Genomic DNA, 19872 nt, shown 5'->3' on the forward strand with positions numbered 1-19872 from the left:
CCACCAATGTGTCGTTGTGTGGATAGAGGATTCCTTCCTCATTAGCTTCACTGAAGAAGATCATGAGGGCTGGTTCACTTCTTCTGTACTTAGTGGGGTGGTAGGAGGCCGAGTAGACTTCTCGGTAATGTGCCTCTCTAGCATATGATTTTCTTCGGAATGAAGTGGCCCCTCCATTAGCGAAACCCCCCCGCTGTAGTTCAAATTTCCCCCATTGGGGCATCTCTCAATGTGGCTGTTGTGGGGGAGCGCGCGGAGATTCTCGATTGATCTCCCTTCCCCTCGGGCTTTTCGCTCTCCTTTGTTGATATCCCCTATTAGGGCTCCTTTCCCGGGAGCGCCCCATTCATGGTCGTTCTTCCCGTTGAGATGGGGGGTGCCTTGGTGCTGTTCGGTCCACCCAGTGCGAATGACAGTCACTAGTGTTATGGGTGGTCAACTGATGGTAGGTGCAGTAGCGACGTTCCTCCTGGGTCAGTTGGCTTTCCTTCCTCTAGATGATGAATGCTGATTGATCACGTCGATATGCCGTATTCCTTGAGGTTGGCTCCTCCTACCTTGCCTCTCAAGGCTTCAGTTCAATTTTTTAGTGAACATGGCCTTTAGCAGGGGCTTTCCCCTTTCAATCCACTCACTTCAACTCCTTTCTCCTTGGCTCGGCCAGGGCATAGAGGGCGTCCTTGGCATTGATAAAGTTATGGGGGTCTTCTTTGCTAGCTCTACCATGAATGCAAACTAGGGACATACTCCTCCTAAGAGTGTTGCCAAGGTAATCTTCTCGGGTCATACGCTCTTTATTGAATCTGGCCCAGTAGGCTTTCAAACTCTTGTCATACGCTCTGTTTGATAGTGAGGAGGAATGTTGCAGAGCGCCTCCTTTTGCTGGCCACGAAGTGGGTAAGGAACAAACGGGCCAACTCGTCAAAGTTTTCTATGGAGCCCGATGTCAGAGATCTAAACCATGTTCTTGCTAGTTCCTTTAAAGATAACGAGAAGGCCTTGCAAGCCACCTCCCCAGGAAAACCATGCAGGGTCATGTGGGCCTTAAAAGTTTCAAAATGCTCCAATGGATCTCGGGTTCCGTCATATACTTCCATGGGGAAAACTTGGAACTTTGGTGGTAATGGGACTGCCATTACTTTTGCGCTATATGGTAAGCCCATATTGACGAGCAGCTAATCCATTGATGAAGAGCTACCTATCCTCCTCATCATCTCGTCCTCATATTTCCCTTTGTGGTTGCTAAGCTCATCCTGCATGTTTTTCCTTTCTTCCTGTCTATTGTCATCTCCTTCCTCCTACCTCTATTCTTGGTGTTCGCCGACCTTGAGATCTCCACGATGCATCGAATCTTGATTGTCGTACCTGAGAGCTTGGTTTTCTTTGCGGAGAATATTCATCTCGTTAGTCAGTTTCTCCACAAGTTGTTCCATGGCAACTATTATGGTCTCCATGTTCATCGACGCTGCTTCTTCTTAATCCCATACCGAGAACAGGTCCTTGTGGGCATACAAAGGACACATTAAAGTTTAAGTTTCTTAGATTCCACAGACAGCGCCACTATTGACAATGTGTTTTGTATGCCTAAGGGTGGCTCTTTAGCGGTCCGAGAAACCTTCGATGTCTAAGTCAGCGATAATCCTCAAATGATATAGGAAAGCGAGAATATAGCAAGTAAATTCTTAGTTTTTTATTTGATCCCTTTACCTGATAGCTAGGGATGATTTTATACCCAACACTAAAGGTCAGACGACCATAACCTGCGGCCTGGGTTATGGTCCTTCCGTCATGCCTTGTTTAATACGAAGTGGCCTTCTAGGTAGAGTGATTAATGTGGCATGATTTCTTGGTGTTGCTTTAGGGTCTAGTCCCCTCCCTCTAGCATGCTTCCCTCCTCATTTTGCTTGTGCAACCTTCTGCACCCCCTGCGTAGGGTCTCACTTTTATTCGAATCCGTATGCCTAGCTTACGTGGGTCGCAAATCTCGGTTGAGTAGCTGAGGGGCTTTATATGTCTGGGTCTGGTTTTTCGGAGCCTCTGAAATGTGTGGGACACCCCTTGACGCTGTATTTGGGCCTGCCCTCCTGGGCCGTTGTACAAGCAAAAATCCCCAACAAAAGTCATTTCGGAACAGTTGAATATTGCTATTTAACTGCGGAAAAGGACCAAGATGACAAATGCTGATCATAAATGGGCCACGTGATCAATGGACACAATGCTTGGTCTCCTTCCTCCATATTTTATTTATTATTATATGAATAAAATTAAGAAAATATAATATTTATATAATTATGTGGTGTAGAAGAAGGCCTAACAGAGTCTACGTCCAAGTCAATGTTACCTTTACTTATTTGTGGCAGAAGAAGGCTAGCTGTAGCATCTTTATATAATTTACCCTCTACGCCTTTTTGATTCAACAATATTCAAAGTGCAGGTCCGATCTTTACATAATCTATCCTCTAGGCCTTAATTTCGATTCAACAATATTCAAGTGCTGGTCCGATCAACGGAGAATGTTTGAGCAATGAAGTAAGTGAGTACTTCCATTTCCTTATTTTCCATGTGCGTCTATGTATACTTATTTTTCCATACGAACCATCTATAATTCCTACTGTGGATGCATTTTATGAAATTTATTCTCTTCTACTCTTGTTTGAATGGTTCAAATTTATTTTTAGATCTTTATTTTTAGAAGTTTTGAATAATTATGTGTTAATTTTTTTAAAAGAAGTTCTTTTACTTCATGTTGAATGTTTCAAATTAATGATAAAGAAAAAGACTTGAATTTAAAAGATAAGTACTAGTACTTAATTAGAAGGTAACTGATTATAATCAAGTGCTCCTTACATAAATAAACTGCAATCATATAACTATATGATAAGATATTATAAATATTGAAAGATATGTGCATATTACAAATTTATTAGTATTTAGAGGAAATATTTAAAAAGAATATAGACAATAACAGATAATGTTCAAATGATACAGATAAGGAGTAGATAATTTGATTAACGATGCATTAGAAAAATTATTAGAAAGTTAAAATACATAAAGTAAATTTTAATTAGATATCTTAGATAAATATAAAAAAGCCATTTTGAATGCTAAGCAATGCTTCCTTGGGTTACTATAATTTTCTGTATTTGGTAATTTGGAATCCTTTTTTATAATATTTTTTTTGTTCCTATAAAGCAAAAAGAAGCAATCTGCATCGAGCGATCTACGGCGAATCATTAAGCAAGTCCATTATCGCATATTGAAGAGAAAAGCATAAAACAGTTAGTGTAATATGTATGTCAATACATTTATCTATTACATTATTTATTTAATCAATTAATGTATTCTCTTATATGTGTAATAAGTGAATGATGTGTAAGGTGGAAAGATCAGGGCCGTTGATATCATTAAGTGCTGAGCTGCCAGACCACGTGAGGAGCCTGTGCTTCCATTTGATTCTCCATAAGCTGAGCCGCTGGATTGTTACACTTGTCACCATCTGTTGTAACATATATATTGCATCCTTACCGTGTAAACCCTAAGAGGGTTGATTCATTTTTGTGTAGCGGCTGGGTTTTCTCGAGAGGCAGAGGGATAGAGAGAAAAGGGAGAAGGGGCTATTTAGGGTTTTGGGGTTTGATCTCTATAGAGAGAAATCTGTGTGATTTCTTGTGGTTTTATGAGAGGGCTTGTAACTCTAATGAACTGAGACTTCTCTGTGCTGTATTGATTATCAATAAAGATCTCTGAGGCCATTCCTGCCGTGGATGTAGACCATTAGGGTCGAACCACGTATCTCAGTATGTTCTTTCTATGTTTTACTTATTTTTCTTATTTCATTGTTCATGCTTATTTCCTTGCTAATTTCTGGTATATTTGCTCTCGGTTATTTTGTTGATTCGTGCTTATATTGGATCTGGAAGGTGTTGTATATTCTTGTATAGATCTGTGTTGGTATTCTGCTGGTTTTGTAAACATAGTTGATAATATTGTGACTATTGTGAATCTTGAACATTTTGGTTTTGAGTCAAGAAACAGAAATATATTTGTTGAGTTTCAGAACCAAAACATATAAAGATTTGTTATCTGTTTTTTGAATTTCTTTATTAATAAAATCTTGGCAATTTTATAACTATAAAACATAGGTTTTATAACAATTGGTATCTAGAGCCAGGTTCATGGGGACCATGAGATTTGATATAGAGAAATTCACTGGTGAAAATGATTTTGGCCTATGGAGAATCAAGATGAGAGCACTGCTAGTCCAACATGGACTGCAGGATGCTCTCCTAGGTGAAAAATAGAAGGGCTCTTCCTTGAAAGAGGAAGATAAGGGGCTTGTCCAGAAGGACATTCTCCAGAAAGCCCACAGTGCCCTAATCCTCTCTCTTGGGGGATAAAGTCCTGAGAAAGGTGGCTAGTGAGGATACGGCTGCAGGCATTTGGCTGAAATTAGAAAACCTATATATGACAAAGTATTTAGCAAACAGATTACACAAGAAAACAAAACTCCATACCTTCAAGATGACCCCTGGGACTCCAATAGGACAACACCTAGATGAGTTTAACAAAATCATATTAGACTTAGCTAATATAGACATTAAGGTGGAGGATGAGGATCAGGCCATCCACTTGATGAGTTCTTTGGACTCATCATATCTAAGTCTAAAAGAAATCATGATGTATGGTAGGGACTCTTTGACACTTGATGAAGTACAATTTGTACTTCATACTAGGGAACTTCAAAGTAGGGGAGATACCAAATAGAATCATGGGGAAGGCTTGTCTATCAGGGGCAGAATAGAAAAGAGAGAAAGGAAGGGCAAGAATGAAAATAAGAGATATAGGTCTAAGTCAAAGGGGAAACAATTCAAATGTTTCCACTGTCACAAGGAAGGGCATTTTAAGAAAGACTGCCCTGATACGAAAAATAACCCTGGGAATAAAACCAAAGAGGCAGGGGATGCTTCTGTCATTTTAGAAGGGTATGAGAGTGCTGAGGTACTCACAGTGAGTGAGGTTGATTCAAAAATAGAGTGGATAATGGACTCTGGATGCTCTTTTCATATGTGTCCAGTAAGGGAGCGGTTTGAGACATTCTCTGAACAAGAAGGGGGACATGTAATTCTAGGTAACAATAAGGCCTGCAAAGTCATGGGTATAGGGTCAGTTAGACTTAAAATGCATGATGGAATTGGAAAGGTTTTGAGTGAGGTCAGATTCATACCTGAATTAAAGAGAAATTTAATTTCTCTTGGTATGCTTGACTTGGCAGGTTATTCTTTCAAATCTGAGGCAGGGGTACTTAAAGTTACTAAAAGTTCCCTAGTTATCATGAAAGGAGAAATAAAAAATGGGTTATATACACTACTTGGGAAAACAGTAGTTGGGGAAGCATCCACAACTCAAAACATAGTAGAGAACAAAGCTGTACTATAGCATATGAGGCTTGGGCATGTAAGCCAAGGGGGGCTTTTAGAATTACAAAAACAAGGGCTGTTGAGTGAACCAAACCTAGGAAATTTACCTTTCTGTGAAGATTGTATCTATGGAAAGGCAAAAAGGGTTAGTTTTAAGTCAGCAACCCACAACACTAAGCAAACCCTAGATTATATTCATTCTGACCTATGGGGACCTGCAAGAGTAAATTCACATGGTGGAGGGAGTTATTTTCTCTCTTTAGTGGATGACTACTCTAGGAAGGTTTGGATTTACATCCTTAAAAACAAGAGTGACACCTTTGAAAAGTTCAAGGAGTGGAAGACTCTTGTGGAAAACCAAGTAGGTAGAAAACTCAAGATCTTAAGGACTGATAATGGTTTAGAGTTTCTCTCAAATGAGTTTAACATGTACTGTCAAAAGAAAGGAATTCTTAGGCATAAGACAGTGAGGGAAACCCCACAACAAAATGGCTTAGCTGAAAGAATGAATAGAACCATCTTAGAAAGGGTAAGGTGCATGTTGTCAAACTCAGGGCTGCCCAAAACATTTTGGGCAGAAGCTGCCACTACTGCTGTACATCTTATTAATAAGTGTCCTTCATCTGCCATAGGTTTTAAAACTCCCCATGAGTTATGGTTTGGAAAACCTCCAAAGTATGACTACCTAAGAGTTTTTGGGTGTGTTGCTTATGCACATTCAAAAACTGACAAGTTAGAACCTAGGGCACTTAAGTGCATCTTCATAGGGTATGCTGAAGGTGTTAAGGGATACAAGCTGTGGGTAGATAGACCAGGAAGATATAATAGCATAGTGAGCAGGGATGTGAATTTCAATGAGTCACAAATGGCTCGGGTACAGGGAGAAAGGGTAGACCAAGAAACTGTTAATCCCCCAAGAGGATCTTAGATTGAGGTGGAGCAAGTAAATGCCCAATCTGAACCTAAAATTGGGGAAAGTAGTCACCCTGAGGAAGAGTACTCAGGGGACATGGTTCAAGGTGGAGCTAACTCCTATAATCTAGTAAGAGATAGGCAAAAGAGAGTCATTAAACCTCCTATAAGGTATGGTCAAGCTGATTTAACTCTGTATGCCTTAACAATAGCTTATGAGGTAGTTTATCAGGAACCTAAAACTTATAAAGGCAATGGCTAGCAAGGATTCCTCCAAATGGATCTTTGCTATGCATGAGGAAATGGAATCTCTAAATAAAAATAAAACCTGGGTTTTAGTGCCTAAACCTAGAGGGGTTAAGCTTGTTGGATCCAAGTGGATCTATAAGAAAAAGGAAAGCATGCCAGGGGTAGAAGAGACCAGGTATAAGGCTAGACTAGTAGCCAAAGGGTTTACACAGAGGGAAGGAATTGATTTCAATGAAATCTTCTCTCCTGTGGTTAAACACAGCTCCATTAGGCTACTGCTAGCTTATACAGCTTTTGAAAACTTGCATCTAGAACAATTAGATGTTAAAACTGTTTTTCTGCATGGAGAACTTGAAGAAGAAATTTATATGCAGCCTCCTGAAGGTTTTACCAAAGAAATTAAAAATAATCAAGTGTGTCTTCTTAAAAAATCTTTATATGGTCTCAAACAATCACCTAGACAGTGGTATAAGAGATTTGATACACACATGATTAATAATGATTTTAAAAGAAGCTGCTATGATAGTTGTGTCTATTACAAGGAAGAAAAGTGAATATTTGTCTATCTCCTATTATATGTTGATGACATGCTGGTAGCTTGTAAGGACATTGTTTTAATTGATCAAGTTAAAAGCATGCTAAAATCAGAATTTGAAAGGAAGGAATTGGGTCCTGCTAAGAAAATTCTAGGAATGGAAATTGAAAGAGATAGGAATGTTGGTTTGCTTTACTTATCTCAGAAAAATTACATTTCTAAAATTCTCAATAGATTTGGCATGGAACATGTTAAGCATGTAGCTACACCCTTAGGACAACATTTCAAATTGTCAATAGATCAAGCCCCTAAAACAGACTCTGATATTAGTTTTATGCAACAAATCCCTTATGCTAGCATGGTGGGAAGTATAATGTATACTATGGTTTGTTCTAGGACTGATCTAACCTATGCAGTGAGTGTAGTTAGTAGATTTATGGGGAACCCAGGAAAACCCCACTGGCAGGCCATTTAATGGGTATTAAGATACCTGGTTGGTACTACTAACTTGGGTCTTACTTTTGGGAACAATGTGAAAGAGGGTTGTGAATTGGCTGGCTTTGTAGACTCTGATTTTGCTGGGAGCATAGATACTAGGAAGTCATTAACTAGTTATGTATTCACTGCTTTTGGGGGGGCTATTAGCTGGAAATCACACTTACAATCCGTGGTGGCATTGTCCACAACAAAAGCAGAATATATAGTATTGACAGAAGCTATTAAAGAGGCCATATGGTTAAAAGGGATTGCAAGTGAATTAAATATTTCCAGTGGTAACATCATAGTGCATTGTGATACTCAAAGCACACTTCACTTGGCTAAAAACCAAGTTTTTCATGAGAGGTTTAAACACATTGATATACGGCTTCACTTTGTAAGAGATGTTATAGAATCCAAAGTAGTATGTGTGGAAAATGTCTCAACTGAGGATAACCCCTCAGATATGATGACCAAGTCTGTCCCATGGTCAAAGTTCAGACACTGTCTGAACTTAGTAGGTATGGAGTCAAGAGTCAGTCCCCATTAGGGGGACAGTGCAGGAATGGGCCAATGATGAGGGTCTTTATAAACATAAGGCAAATAAATGTTTTGCCAAGGTGGAGATTTGTAATATGTATGTCAGTACATTTATTTGTTACATTATTTATTTAATCAATTAATGTATTCTCTTATATGTGTAATAAGTGAATGATGTGTAAGGTGGAAAGATCAGGGCCGTTGATATCATTAAGTGCTAAGCTGCCAGACCACGTGAGGAGCTCGTGCTTCCATCTGATTCTCCATAAGCTGAGCCGCTGGATTGTTACACTTGTCACCAGCTGTTGTAACATATATATTGCACCCTTACCGTGTAAACCCTAAGAGAGTTGATTCATTTTTGTGTAGCGGTTGGGTTTTCTCGAGAGGCAGAGGGATAGAGAGAAAAGGGAGAAGGGGCTTTTTAGGGTTTTGGGGTTTGATCTCTATAGAGAGAAATCTGTGCGATTTCTTGTGGTTTTATGAGAGGGCTTGTAACTCTAATGAACTGAGGCTTCTCTGTGCTGTATTGATTATCAATAAAGATCTTTGAGGCCATTCCTGCCGTGGATGTAGACCATTAGGGTCAAACCACGTATCTCGGTGTGTTCTTTCTATGTTTTAATTATTTTTCTTATTTCATTGTTCATGCTTATTTCCTTGCTAATTTCTGGTATATTTGCTCTCGGTTATTTTGTTGATTCGTGCTTATATTGGATCTGGAAGGTGTTGTATATTCTTGTATAGATCTGTGTTGGTATTCTATTGGTTTTGTGAACATAGTTGATAATATTATGACTATTGTGAATCTTGAACATTTCGGTTTTGAGTCAAGAAACAGAAATATATTTGTTGAGTTTCAGAACCAAAACGTATAAAGATTTGTTATCTGTTTTTTGAATTTCTTTATTAATAAAATCTTGGCAATTTTATAACTATAAAACATAGGTTTTATAACAGTAAGGCCATTGTTACCTTTCTCTTCTTTTTAGACTTCTTTTTATGGTAAAGCCGTACTGTTTTAGATCTCCACCGTAAAAGTCTTATGAAAAGTTCTATGATCAAATGGTATATGGATTTTACAGTTTCATTAGTTATTTTTGGTATTGGTGTCGTTTCAATAGCTGCTATATCTTCTTCTTCTTCTTCTTCTTCTTCTTCTTCTTCTTCTTCTTCTTCTTCTTCTTCTTCTTCTTCTTCTTCTTCTTCTTCTTCCAAATTAGTAACAAAGATTTTAAGAGCTTCACAAAGAAATGATGTATAATCTAAATATTGTGAGATTTGAAGGAAGAAAACCTTTTACAAGAAGAAACTTGGGGAATAGAGGTATTTCAAAACCAAGCTTTAAAACTTCAAGCACCTGTAAAACTATACCAGATACAAATAGTATAAAGCAAACCAAACTATCTACAAGGCTACATGTCAAAACAAAGGTCAGGGACTACTTTCACAAGTCAGTGAATCTGTAGCTGAGAAGGAGAGTGAAAACAAAATGTATTGCCAAAAGCACATATGTAGCTAAGCATTTTGCGTTCCCAATAAACATGGACGATGTTGAATGGGAAGGAAGCATGAAAATGCATGATGTCATCTCAAACCTCACAATATTTCTAAGGCGACTGAGTGAAATTATTTACCCAATCCACTATGAGGAAAGAGTTCAATTCAATAATGAGGTTTGATACACTGAATTGGTAGAATAAAGTCAAGCCAATTTTCAAAGTCGAAAATTATGCAGAAGTGTTTATACCATTGCTCAAGAAACAGGAGAGACCAAACTTAAAAGAGCTAGAAGAGCATCTTAAAACCCTCTTACAGCCAGCTAATCCGAGTTTGCCTTTGGAAGTATTCTATGTTTAATTTAATTTTCTCAACAGGGCCAACCACGTAACCAAAAAAGGTTTTCTTACCTCAACAGTCTGTTGTGCTATAGAAAGATCAGATAAAATAGAGATATAGGTTTTGAATGTCAAAGATTTGGCTTTAAGGAGAGTTCAACTCCCTAAGTCATTTCATAATTCTGTGAAGTGTGAATAATAGTATTAACAGTCACGGTTACATCCTAGAAGTTTACTTCGTTCCTTGTAAGCTAGATTTCCCAATAGGTTAGTGATGGAATAAGCTCATGTGCAAGTAGAATAAATTGATATGATCCCTTGAAAGAAGCCCACCATAGGGCAACTCTATCTCTCCAACAGTTAGAAGTGCAAGTGACAAACCAAAAGTGAAGGAAAAGTATTGCCATACAACACCAACTAGAGCATAGCTAGAGAACACATGAGATGCAGACTGTGTAAAACATGAGACCAGCATACACATTTTGACACTAAAGGAATTCCACTATGTTGAATTCTATCATCAAGTGGTATTATGTTATGCCATAGTTTCCAAACAAATGTGTTTACCTTTGTGGGGTGGATATTGTTCCATATGGAATTAGAGTAGAGTTGGGACCTTGGTTCCTCAAAAAGTTCCATGCAGACTTCAAAGTAAAAAGACCATTCGGAGTATGTTTCCATACTCTAGTGTCTGTTCCTTGTCCCAGCCTCATGGAGAATTTACCTCCCAAAGCAAAGTTAGGTTATTGAGATCCTGAACCGTTGGGATGCACCATCCAGTGGTTGAGTATAGATCTTTGACCTGCAAGTGAGGAAAAGTGATTACAAAACCCTTATGAACCAAGGATCCATTCCTTGCCCAGTTCCCAAATCAAAAAGAAGCTGAATCCTCTTGAATAACGCATTGGCTTTCTTACTGAATGATGGGAAGAATTTTTCATATAATCTTCCATATTGGTGAAAAGGAAGCTATTAACAGTGAGACACTTCACTAATGTTTTTCCACCCAATGTAGATGCTTTCCCACTATGAAAAGGAATGACATAGTATTTCCATTCACTTCAGCCGTTTGTGATTTTGAAAGCCTGAATAGAAAGAAAAATAATAATTCCCACTACGGAAACTGGAACCTAAGCCAAAGTACTAAAAAACACGCCCACCGATTGTAAACAAAATAAAAGGAAAGGAAGAAATCTTGAGATAACAAGACGCACAATGTCTAGCTTTATCACCTTTTAAGTTGGACTGGAAGAAATTCCTTAGACCACTAAATTGAAATGTATACCTTAAAAGACTAACATTAATCTGATTAGAAAAGTATGTGCTTCTTGCATCCTCCTTAATGACACAAAATAATCTAATAGAATCCTCCAATCTAGTGTTTATTTTTTTATTTTTTTTAAAGCAATCTAGTTTAGTGGGAAGCTTGATGGAAAAAAGTTTAAATTTAGTGGCAACTTGTATGCAAATACTTGGAACAGAGATTTGTACTAATTCTCTAGATATGAGGCATGCTCACTCTATTTATATTAACAATTAAAAAGGTTGCATTTTCCTATTGTGATGACCCGCTTTTACGTGTATTTTCACTGAAGGGTTGTTTTAAATTTAATTAATATATTAGTTTATTTATTTTAAATTAATGTGTTTTAATTGGTTTTTAATTTATTTGAGGTGGTGTTTAATTTATTTTAGTCGTTTTATGGTTTTTAATATCGTTTTCAGCGGATCTGTTTTTGGTTTCCGGAGTGAGGATTGGACCTCATTTCTTTTCTTTTCTCTTTTTCTTTTTCCCTTTTCCTTTTTCTTTTTCTTCTTTTCTTCTTTTCTTCCTTTTTTCTTCCTTTTTTCTTCCTCTTTTCCTTCCCGGTTTCTCTCTCCCCGCACAGCACTTCTCTCTTTTCTCCTTCCCGTCGCCGCCCCTTGACCGCCCAATTCTCCACCGTCCGGCCACCGTTTAGTACACCGTCACCACCATTCTCTTCCTCTTCCACCAGAGATCATCCCCACCAATTTTTAGAGCCATCGGACCAGCCGTTAGCCTTCGAGAGCCGCCGGAAGTCGCTGCACCTACTCTATTTTTGCCCTTGTCGTCGGTTGCTTTCGCAGCCCAGAACCGCCGCTCACCGGCGGCGTGTCCTACACCACCCACCCATTTTTCTTCCTCTCTCACCGGTGAACATCCCCACCAAGTTTAACCTCCATCCGAGCCACCGTTAGCCGCCACGAGCTCCTCCAAGCCATACGGTTTTTCACCGTTTCCGGCGCCGTCGCACCACCTCCGGCCACCATCTTTTCACAGCTTCTTCCCCTACCTCTTGCCGACCTAAACCACCCATTTTCGACCTCGATCCATTGCCGGAGCAGCTCCCACGAGCTCAACTCCGTTCAGCCCCTTTTTGGCCTTCGACCGCCATTTCCACCACCACCCACGGCCAAAACTCATTTCCCTTAGCTTCATAAATATCTCAAGGCCATTCCCTATCAATCTCGAGTCTTGGTTTATCCCCATTCAAAAGTGGGTATTTTACAACCCACGACCACAGTGAATTTGCACTGTTACGTTGCTTTCCTTATGCCGTTTGCAACGCCGAGTGTTTTCTAAAAATACCATATAGCGCTGTAAATATTTTCCAAACCCTACTTTCAGATTTAAATATATTTTGCTCATTCAATAATTATTTTATCTGTTGGTTGGCTGATTCCGGACTGAGTCCGAGGAGTTCGGGTGTCGGATGGATGGAGGACGGAGTTGCTTGTTTTATTGATTTATGGATGGTTTTTTATTTTTATGCATTGATATCGCATTTACATGGTGCATGCACATGCATTTTTATTTAATTGAGAAAAGCCTGTTTTATTGGCGTAAGTGGATTTTCGGGTGCGTGTGTATCACGACCCCAAGCCAGGATCGGGTATTATCTCGGTGAAGCTCCTCTGGTCACTCGGGAGCGAAATAAACTGAGTGACGTCCCCTGAGTTGTCGTTGGGGGACGACGGGAGCGGGGGCTAGGGGATGCTTGGCTACGAATGCGCCGGGCACGGAACCGGGCATCACTCTACGCACCGACTCCGTGGCCCTTCGCTGGCGAGGGCTAGAGGATGCTTGGCTACGAACGCGCGGGGCGCGGAACTGGGCATCGCTCATTAGGTGTCACATGCGTGGTCGTAATCTGCGGTGTGGCACTGGAGTCAGGGTGTGCGGATGACCCCTAGGGGAGGTCATGGTGCATACGGATTAATTGGATAATGGGTTAAGATGGATATGGGCCAAATGTGACTTTTGGCGTGATATTTGGAAAGGATATGTTTTTGGGCCAAATGAGATTTTTGGCGTACGTGGAAAAAAATATGTTTTTATGGGTTTTGAGATGTGGTTTATGAGACATGTGCATTGGGCATACTTTATGCATATTGTTTGAGTTTTATATGTTTTTATCTGGTGGTGTTTGGATTTTACTTACCTGCGGCGCCATTTTTTGGTTCCGTAGATTTTGGTACAGGGTTCGAGGAGGAGGAGGAGGAGGCTGAGCCTGAGGATGCGGCTCTGCCGGAGTTGAGTTGAAGTTGTGCTTTGTAGCTGTTTTTAAAACTATATTTGTGTTATGTAATATTTTATTTATGTATGTTTTAAACAGCTTGTATTATATTAAGAAATATTCTGGTACTTAGTATTTTAAACAGTTATATGACTTTCGTTTTCCGTTGCGTTTCCTTTTGCACATTTGTTGCTCTTACACACACTTGGCACTCGTCTTAGGGTGGTGACCCGGGTTGTCATCATCCGGACGTCTCGATTTTCCCGTGTCCGTGCGTGGGGATTTGGGGGCATCACAAGTGGTATCAGAGCCGTTTGGCTCTGGGTAAAAACCACATGTCCCGTAAGTAGTACCAGAATGTTTTAAGGTTGTGTTAAAAAAAAATTATGTTAAGTAAAGTTGTTATTTGTTTTGTTTATTTGTTTTATTTGTTTGAACTTGTTTGTTTGTTTTTATTTATTTAGTTATGTTTTTGCAAGCTGGTTTCTTTTGTTTTGTGTGATGTGGTGTTGGTCTTTGGTTCTGTTTTTGTTTGTTGTTGGTTTTATTTGTTTTCATTTTCTTAAAGGGGGTCAAAGGTTGTGGTGGCAGGAAAATGGGGAGGCCAAAGAAATCTACTCAGGAGCCCCGGGACAATACGTCAAGAGATGACTCCATAGCCCAAGCCATATGGTAGATGATGAAGTTTATGCAGCAAAATTTTAGGCCACAGTAGGCAGGGCCTTGGCCACAACCAGGGGGACCTTGGCCACAACAAGGGGGTCCCTGGTCGCCACAAGGAGGGCCTTGTCCGCAACAAGAAGGACTTTGGCTGCAACCAGGAGGTCCTTGGCCATATCAGGGAGGGCCTTGGCTTTACCCGGGAGGATCTAGCAGCATGGTGCAAGCCGGATGCACCCATGAGCGCTTTCTGGCACATAGGACCCCACACTTCACTGGAGAAGAGGATCCGCTTCAAGCTGGAAAGTGGATCAAAGACCTGGAAAGAACTTTTGAGGTGTGTGGTTGCACCGAGGCGCAACAGGTACTCTACGCCAGCTATCTGTTGCAAGGCATCGCTTTTGATTGGTGGGATACCAAGAGGGTGATGCTAGAAGCAGAGTTGAGATCATTCGCCGCTGTAACCTGGCAGTGCTTCAAGAAAGAATTAATGACCGCTTCTTTCCCGCAACGGTAAGGAAGCAAAAGGTAAGAGAGTTCTCAAATTTGGTCCAAGGAGGCATGACAGTGGAACAGTACGTTCGAAGGTTTATAGAACTTGGGCGATTTGCTCCCCACCTTATCGCCACAGAGGAGATGCGAGCTGAGCGTTTCCAAGAGGGACTACACCCTGATATACGCCGTATGGTGGCCAGTCATCGGATATCCACTTTTCAGGACTTAGTGGATGTGGCCACCCTTATAGAGCGGGAGAATAATCTGAGTATGGGCTCCTCTCCAGGACATAAGAGGCGAAGTTTTTCTAGTGAAGGAAGCAGCTCGGGTTCGCCTCAGAAATTTATTCAGCGGACCGGAACTCGACCTCAAGCGTCCTCAGGTGTTCGTATGGGAGGACGGGTGCCAATTTGTGGAGCATGTAATAGAGCTCATGAGGGCGAGTGTCAGTTGAGTGGTGGACCCCAGTGTTACCGGTGCGGCCAAGTGGGACATATTGCTCGGGAGTGCCCCGTCAGATTTCAAGGAAGCCGTGGAGGTAGATGCTGTGGAAGAACGAATCCAAGGCAAGCAGTGCAAGCCCGGGTTTATGCTGTCACACCTGGAGAGATGGATGATGAGGCACCAGCGACCCATGATGCTGGAGTAATTACAGGTATGGATTAATTTAATTTAATTTTATGTTGGATTTAATTTTGGTGTATTTGGTTTCTCCTTTGTTATTTTGGATTTCATGGGTTATGTGTTTGGTTCAGGGAGAGTCCGTTTGTATGAGTTTTATGCTTACACTTTGTTTGATTCCGATGCTTCACAGTCATTTGTATCTTCCACGTTTACGCGAATGTGTAATTTGGTCATGGAACCTTTGCCAAAGTCATTGGTAGTGGCTCTACCCGATGGTGAAATTGTGTGGTGTTCCAAGGTTGCTTTGGGATGCCCGTTAAATTTTGATGGAAGGTTCTTGGATGCTGATTTGGTTGTGTTTAAGCTGTTGGGTTTTGATATCATCCTCGGGATGGATTGGCTATACCGATATTCTGCGAGTATTAATTGCAGAAGTCGGGTAATTACCTTTCAGCTTCCAGATGGTGATTGTCTGGAATTTGCGGGGAGTAAGTTAAAAGAAAAGCCGGTAATTATATCGGCAATTCAAGCAAGAAGAGAGATTGCATGGGGAGCGGATGCATTCTTAGTTCAGATGGTGTCTACGCCGTCCGAGAAGAAGTCTTTGGTAGACATTCCAGTTGTGGAAGAATTCCCCGATGTGTTTGTGGATGACTTGCCCGGACTACCCCCTGTTTGGGAAATGGAGTTTGTTATAGACTTGAAACCTGGAGCGGCTCCTGTACATAAAGCTCCTTATCGCATGGCACCGGCTGAATTAAAAGAGTTGAAGACTCAGTTGCAAGAGCTGGTAGATAAAGGATTTATTCAACCTAGTACGTCGCTGTGGGGTGCGCCAGTTTTGTTTGTTAAAAAGAAAGATGGAACCTTCCGTATGTGCATCGATTATCGGGAATTAAATAAGGTGACCATCAAAAATAAATATCCTCTCCCGCGGATAGATGATTTATTTGATCAGTTTCAAGGAGCAGCCGTGTTCTCGAAGATTGATTTGAGGTCGGGATACTACCAGTTGAGGATCAGAGACAACGATATGCCTAAAACTGCTTTCAGGTCGAGGTATGGGCATTATGAATTTAAGGTGATGCCGTTTGGGTTAGCTAATGCCCCTGCTGCTTTCATGGATTTAATGAATCGAGTATTTCGACCTTATCTGGATTCCTTTGTGGTAGTGTTTATTGATGATATTTTGATTTATTCCCGAGATGTTGAAGAGCATGTGTATCACCTTCGTCTGGCACTTGGGAAATTGAGAGAACACCAGTTATATGCCAAGCTCAGCAAGTGTGAATTCTGGCTGGAGGAAGTCAGATTTCTTGGGCATGTGATTTCCCGAGACGGAGTGGCTGTTGATCCTACTAAGGTGGAAGCCATTTTATCATGGCCGCGTCCGACTACAGTGGCAAGATCCGGAGTTTCTTGGGGCTTGCTGGTTATTACCGAAGATTTGTGGAGGGATTTGCTCGCCTATCCGGACCTCTCACAGCTTTGACTCGGAAGAATGCAGAATTTGTTTGGTCAGATGAGTGTGAGAGAAGCTTCCAAGAATTAAAGAACAGGTTGACGACAGCACCAGTGTTAGCGCTTCCAGAACCGCATAAGCCATTCGTAGTCTTCAGTGATGCGTCTAAGTTTGGTTTGGGTTGTGTCCTTATGCAGGAAGGACGGGTTGTTGCCTATGCATCTCGTCAGTTAAAGGACCATGAGAAGAATTATCTGACGCACGATTTGGAATTGGCTGCGATTGTTTTTGCTCTCAAGATCTGGCGGCACTTTTTGTATGGGGAAGCATGTGAGGTATACACTGATCACAAGAGCTTGAAGCATTTGTTTTCCCAGAAAAATCTGAACATGAGGCAGAGGCGATGGCTAGAGCTAATCAGTGACTACCAGTGTGAGATCAAGTACCATCCGGGGAAGGCCAATATAGTTGCTGATGCTTTGAGCCGAAAATCGTACTCGGAAGATGAAGTCGAGCCGTGGGATGAGAAGGCTCCTTATGGAAAGTTCGCAGCAAGAAGAGATTCTATCTTCAGTTCTTGATGTTCGGGTAACTGATTTTGAGGAATTGAAGACTCTTCAAAGGAAGGATCCGAAGTTGTTGAATATCAGAAAAAGGGTCAGAAAATCTCGAGGGCCGTTGCATTATAGCGTGGATAAAGATGGAATACTTCGGTTCCGAGATCGCAGAGTGGTCCCCAAAGATTCATAATTCAAGGAGCGGATCATGGCAGAAGCTCATGCGGCCCCTTATTCAGTTCATCCCGGCAATACAAAGATGTACCGGGACTTGAAAAAAAATTATTGGTGGGATGGAATGAAGAGGGATATTGCCTTATATGTTGAGAAATGCCACACGTGCCGTCAAGTGAAGGCCAAGCATCAAAGACCCGCAGGTATGCTCCAACCCCTCCCTATTCCTGAGTGGAAATGGGATGACATCATGATGGACTTTGTAGTGGGTTTGCCGAGAACGCCTAGTGGGAAAAATTATGTTTGGGTGATTGTTGACCGGTTAACGAAAAGTGCTCATTTCTTGCCTGTTAATAACACCGATTCCTTGGGTAAGTTGACCCGCTTGTATGTCAAGGAGATAGTGTGGCTGCACGGTATACCACAGAGTATAGTGTTGGATCGAGACCCAAGGTTCACGTCGCAGTTCTGGAAGAGTTTGTAGGCAGCTTTGGGTACTAAGTTGAAGTTCAGTACTGCTTACCACCCACAGACAGACGGCTAATCGGAGCGCACCATTCAGACCCTTGAAGACATGTTGCGAGCGTGTGTCATGGAATTTCAAGGGAGTTGGGAAAACCATTTGCCGCTCATAGAGTTTGCATATAATAACAGCTTCCATGCGACCATTCAGATGGCTCCCTATGAAGCTCTTTACGGGAGGAAGTGCAGATCGCCCTTGTGTTGGGATGAAGTCGGGGAGAGTAGGATAATTGGACCCGAAATAATTCAAGAGATGCAAAGCCAAGTTCGGATCATCAGGGATAAAATGGCGGCAGCTCAGAGTCGCCAGAAAAGCTACGCTGATACCAGGAGGAGAGAGTTATCTTTTGAAGAAGGTGATTGGGTTTATCTCAAAGTCTCTCCCATGAGAGGTGTTAAGCGTTTTGGTAAGAAGAAGAAACTGGATTCGAGGTATATCGGCCCTTTTCAGATTCTGGAGAAGGTAGGGCCCGTCGCCTATAGAGTTGCTTTGCCAGAGTATTTTGGGGATATTCATGGTGTCTTCCACGTATCGTCCTTGAAGAAGAGCTTTGGACAACAAGAGCCACGCTTGGTCAACCCAGAGAGTATTCAGTTGCTACCGGATCTCACTTATGAAGTTGTTCCATCGCAGATCATGGATTGGAAGGAGCAACAGTTGAGGTCCAAAACGATACCTTTGGTTAAGGTGGCATGGGGAGATCCGTTAGCTCAAAACTTCTCTTGGGAGCGAGTAGCGGACATGAGGGAACAATACCCATACTTGTTTGAGTAAAGACGGTATGCTTCTTAATCTTGATCACAGTTGGTTTATGTGATTTTATGTGGCTTGATTTAAGTTGGTAGTTGATATTGCAAATTTCGAGGACAAAATTTGTTTTTAAGGGGGAGAGGATGTGATAACCCGCTTTTACGTGTATTTTCATTGAATGGTTGTTTTTAATTTAATTAATATATTAGTTTATTTATTTTAAATTAATGTGTTTTAATTGATTTTTAATTTATTTGAGGTGGTGTTTAATTTATTTTAGTCGTTTTACGGTTTTTAATATCATTTTCGGCGGATCTGTTTTTGGTTTCCGGAGTGAGGATTGGACCTCATTTCTTTTCTTTTCTCTTTTTCTTTTTCCCTTTTCCTTTTTCTTTTTCTTCTTTTCTTCTTTTCTTCCTTTTTTCTTCCTCTTTTCCTTCTCGGTTTCTCTCTCCCCGCGCAGCACTTCTCTCTTTTCTCCTTCCCGTCGCCGCCCATTTGACCACCCAGTTCTCCGCCGTCTGGCCACCATTTAGTGCACCGTCACCACCATTCTCTTCCCCTTCCACCAGAGATCATCCCCACCAATTTTCAGAGCCATCGGACCAGCCGTTAGCCTTCGAGAGCTGCCGGGAGTGGCTGCACCTGCTCTATTTTTGTCCCTGTCGCCAGTTGCTTTCGTAGCCTAGAACAGCAGCTCGCCGGTGGCGTGGCCTACACCACCCACCCAGTTTTCTTCCCCTCTCACCGGTGAACATCTCCACCAAGTTTCACCTCCATCCGAGCCACTGTTAGCCGCCACGAGCTCCTCCAAGCCATACGATTTTTCACCGTTTCCGACGCCGTCGCACCACCTCTGGCCACCATCTTTTCACAGCTTCTTCCCCTACCTCTTGCCGACCTAAACCACTCATTTTCGGCCTCGATCCATTGCCGGAGCAGCTCCCACGAGCTCAACTCCGTTCAGCCCTTTTTTGGCCTTCGACCGCCATTTCCACCACCACCCATGGCCAAAAGTCATTTCCCTTAGCTTCATAAATATCTCAAGGCCATTCCCTATCAATCCCGAGCCTTGGTTTGTCCCCATTCAAAAGTGGGTATTTTACAACCCACGACCACA

General features: G+C 41.4%; 1 long non-coding RNA gene across 1 annotated transcript; it reads left to right on the forward strand.

The window, feature by feature from the left end:
- Positions 1-2323: 2323 nt before the first annotated feature.
- On the forward strand, positions 2324-3811 carry LOC122303858. Its single transcript, XR_006240840.1, has 3 exons — positions 2324-2529; positions 3193-3278; positions 3363-3811. It is a non-coding gene; the product is annotated as an uncharacterized LOC122303858 (long non-coding RNA).
- The last annotated feature ends 16061 nt before the right edge of the window (positions 3812-19872 follow it).

Source organism: Carya illinoinensis, chromosome 1, assembly GCF_018687715.1.
Source record: "Carya illinoinensis cultivar Pawnee chromosome 1, C.illinoinensisPawnee_v1, whole genome shotgun sequence".
Lineage (NCBI taxonomy): Eukaryota > Viridiplantae > Streptophyta > Magnoliopsida > Fagales > Juglandaceae > Carya > Carya illinoinensis.